Genomic DNA, 4,546 nt, shown 5'->3' with positions numbered 1-4,546 from the left:
TACAAAAAACACCAAGGAGTTCAAAGGGCTCCAATACTGTAGCAACGGCTAGAACAGAGTTGATTTTATGTTGCGGATTACGAAAATTTTATATTTTTACTTATTGTATTATTATTAAGATAAGGTTTATATAATAAATGAACACTGATAAGCACAAAGGGCTCCGCTGTAGCACTGGCTAAACAAAATTGATTAATTGTTTTGGGTTCGAAACCCGGCAGCGGAAAATTTTATATTTTTCGTTATCCTATTCCTTTTTTTATAAGGTTTATATAATACAAAAAACACCAAGGAGTTCAAAGGGATCCACTACTGTAGCAATGGATAGAACATAGTTGATTTTATGTTGCGGATTACGTAAATTTTATATTTTTAGTTATTGTATTATTATTAAGATAAGGTTTATATAATAAATGAACACTAATAAGCACAAAGGGCTCTGCTGTAGCATTGGTTAAACAAAATTGATAAATTGTTTTGGGTTCGAAACCCGGCAGCGGAAAATTTTATATTTTTCGTTATCCTATTCCTTTTTTTATAAGGTTTATATAATACAAAAAACACCAAGGAGTTCAAAGGGATCCACTACTGTAGCAATGGATAGAACATAGTTGATTTTATGTTGCGGATTACGTAAATTTTATATTTTTAGTTATTGTATTATTATTAAGATAAGGTTTATATAATAAATGAACACTAATAAGCACAAAGGGCTCCACTGTAGCACTGGCTAAACAAAATGTATTAATTGTTCCGAGTTCATAACTCGACAGCGGAAAATTTTATATTTTTCGTTATCCTATTCCTTTTTTAATAAGGTTTATATAATACAAAAAACACCAAGGAGTTCAAAGGATTCCAATAATGTAGCAACGGCTACAACAGAGTTGATTTTATGTTGCGGATTACGAAAATTTTATATTTTTACTTATTGTATTCTTATTAAGATAAGGTTTATATAATAAATGAACACTAATAAGCACAAAGGGCTCCACTGTCGCACTGGCTAAACAAAATGTATTAATTGTTCCGCGTTCATAACTCGACAGCGGAAAATTTTATACTTTTCGTTATCCTATTCCTTTTTTTATAAGGTTTATGTAACACAAAAAACACCAATGAGTTTTCTCAAAAAAAAAAAACACTAAGGAGTTCGAAGCGCTCTCCTGTAGCAATGGATAGAACAGAGTTGATTTTATGTTGCGGATTACGTAAATTTTATATTTTTACTTATTGTATTCTTATTAAGATAAGGTTTATATAATAAATGAACACTAATAAGCACAAAGGGCTCCACTGTCGCACTGGCTAAACAAAATGTATTAATTGTTCCGCGTTCATAACTCGACAGCGGAAAATTTTATACTTTTCGTTATCCTATTCCTTTTTTTATAAGGTTTATGTAACACAAAAAACACCAATGAGTTTTCTCAAAAAAAAAAAACACTAAGGAGTTCGAAGCGCTCTCCTGTAGCAATGGATAGAACAGAGTTGATTTTATGTTGCGGATTACGTAAATTTTATATTTTTACTTATTGTATTCTTATTAAGATAAGGTTTATATAATAAATGAACACTAATAAGCACAAAGGGCTCCACTGTCGCACTGGCTAAACAAAATGTATTAATTGTTCCGCGTTCATAACTCGACAGCGGAAAATTTTATACTTTTCGTTATCCTATTCCTTTTTTTATAAGGTTTATGTAACACAAAAAACACCAATGAGTTTTCTCAAAAAAAAAAAACACTAAGGAGTTCGAAGCGCTCTCCTGTAGCAATGGATAGAACAGAGTTGATTTTATGTTGCGGATTACGTAAATTTTATATTTTTACTTATTGTATTCTTATTAAGATAAGGTTTATATAATAAATGAACACTAATAAGCACAAAGGGCTCCACTGTCGCACTGGCTAAACAAAATGTATTAATTGTTCCGCGTTCATAACTCGACAGCGGAAAATTTTATACTTTTCGTTATCCTATTCCTTTTTTTATAAGGTTTATGTAACACAAAAAACACCAATGAGTTTTCTCAAAAAAAAAAAACACTAAGGAGTTCGAAGCGCTCTCCTGTAGCAATGGATAGAACAGAGTTGATTTTATGTTGCGGATTACGTAAATTTTATATTTTTACTTATTGTATTCTTATTAAGATAAGGTTTATATAATAAATGAACACTAATAAGCACAAAGGGCTCCACTGTCGCACTGGCTAAACAAAATGTATTAATTGTTCCGCGTTCATAACTCGACAGCGGAAAATTTTATACTTTTCGTTATCCTATTCCTTTTTTTATAAGGTTTATGTAACACAAAAAACACCAATGAGTTTTCTCAAAAAAAAAAAACACTAAGGAGTTCGAAGCGCTCTCCTGTAGCAATGGATAGAACAGAGTTGATTTTATGTTGCGGATTACGTAAATTTTATATTTTTACTTATTGTATTCTTATTAAGATAAGGTTTATATAATAAATGAACACTAATAAGCACAAAGGGCTCCACTGTCGCACTGGCTAAACAAAATGTATTAATTGTTCCGCGTTCATAACTCGACAGCGGAAAATTTTATACTTTTCGTTATCCTATTCCTTTTTTTATAAGGTTTATGTAACACAAAAAACACCAATGAGTTTTCTCAAAAAAAAAAAACACTAAGGAGTTCGAAGCGCTCTCCTGTAGCAATGGATAGAACAGAGTTGATTTTATGTTGCGGATTACGTAAATTTTATATTTTTACTTATTGTATTCTTATTAAGATAAGGTTTATATAATAAATGAACACTAATAAGCACAAAGGGCTCCACTGTCGCACTGGCTAAACAAAATGTATTAATTGTTCCGCGTTCATAACTCGACAGCGGAAAATTTTATACTTTTCGTTATCCTATTCCTTTTTTTATAAGGTTTATGTAACACAAAAAACACCAATGAGTTTTCTCAAAAAAAAAAAACACTAAGGAGTTCGAAGCGCTCTCCTGTAGCAATGGATAGAACAGAGTTGATTTTATGTTGCGGATTACGTAAATTTTATATTTTTACTTATTGTATTCTTATTAAGATAAGGTTTATATAATAAATGAACACTAATAAGCACAAAGGGCTCCACTGTCGCACTGGCTAAACAAAATGTATTAATTGTTCCGCGTTCATAACTCGACAGCGGAAAATTTTATACTTTTCGTTATCCTATTCCTTTTTTTATAAGGTTTATGTAACACAAAAAACACCAATGAGTTTTCTCAAAAAAAAAAAACACTAAGGAGTTCGAAGCGCTCTCCTGTAGCAATGGATAGAACAGAGTTGATTTTATGTTGCGGATTACGTAAATTTTATATTTTTACTTATTGTATTCTTATTAAGATAAGGTTTATATAATAAATGAACACTAATAAGCACAAAGGGCTCCACTGTCGCACTGGCTAAACAAAATGTATTAATTGTTCCGCGTTCATAACTCGACAGCGGAAAATTTTATACTTTTCGTTATCCTATTCCTTTTTTTATAAGGTTTATGTAACACAAAAAACACCAATGAGTTTTCTCAAAAAAAAAAAACACTAAGGAGTTCGAAGCGCTCTCCTGTAGCAATGGATAGAACAGAGTTGATTTTATGTTGCGGATTACGTAAATTTTATATTTTTACTTATTGTATTCTTATTAAGATAAGGTTTATATAATAAATGAACACTAATAAGCACAAAGGGCTCCACTGTCGCACTGGCTAAACAAAATGTATTAATTGTTCCGCGTTCATAACTCGACAGCGGAAAATTTTATACTTTTCGTTATCCTATTCCTTTTTTTATAAGGTTTATGTAACACAAAAAACACCAATGAGTTTTCTCAAAAAAAAAAAACACTAAGGAGTTCGAAGCGCTCTCCTGTAGCAATGGATAGAACAGAGTTGATTTTATGTTGCGGATTACGTAAATTTTATATTTTTACTTATTGTATTCTTATTAAGATAAGGTTTATATAATAAATGAACACTAATAAGCACAAAGGGCTCCACTGTAGCACTGGCTAAACAAAATGTATTAATTGTTCCGAGTTCATAACTCGACAGCGGAAAATTTTATACTTTTCGTTATCCTATTCCTTTTTTTATAAGGTTTATATAATACAAAAAACACTAAGGAGTTCAAAGGGCACCAATACTGTAGCAATGGCTAGAACAGAGTTGATTTTATGTTGCGCATTACGAAAATTTTATATTTTTACTTATTGTATTATTATTAAGATAAGGTTTATATAATAAATGAACACTAATAAGCACAAAGGGCTCCGCTGTAGCACTGGCTAAACAAAATGTATTAATTGTTCCGAGTTCATAACTCGACAGCGGAAAATTTTATATTTTTCGTTATCCTATTCCTTTTTTAATAAGTTTTATATAATACAAAAAACACCAAGGAGTTCAAAGGATTCCAATAATGTAGCAACGGCTACAACAGAGTTGATTTTATGTTGCGGATTACGAAAATTTTATATTTTTACTTATTGTATTATTATTAAGATAAGGTTTATATAATAAATGAACACT

Source organism: Ipomoea triloba, chromosome 14, assembly GCF_003576645.1.
Source record: "Ipomoea triloba cultivar NCNSP0323 chromosome 14, ASM357664v1".
NCBI classification, from domain to species: Eukaryota; Viridiplantae; Streptophyta; class Magnoliopsida; order Solanales; family Convolvulaceae; genus Ipomoea; species Ipomoea triloba.
This window is presented reverse-complemented; position numbering follows the sequence as displayed.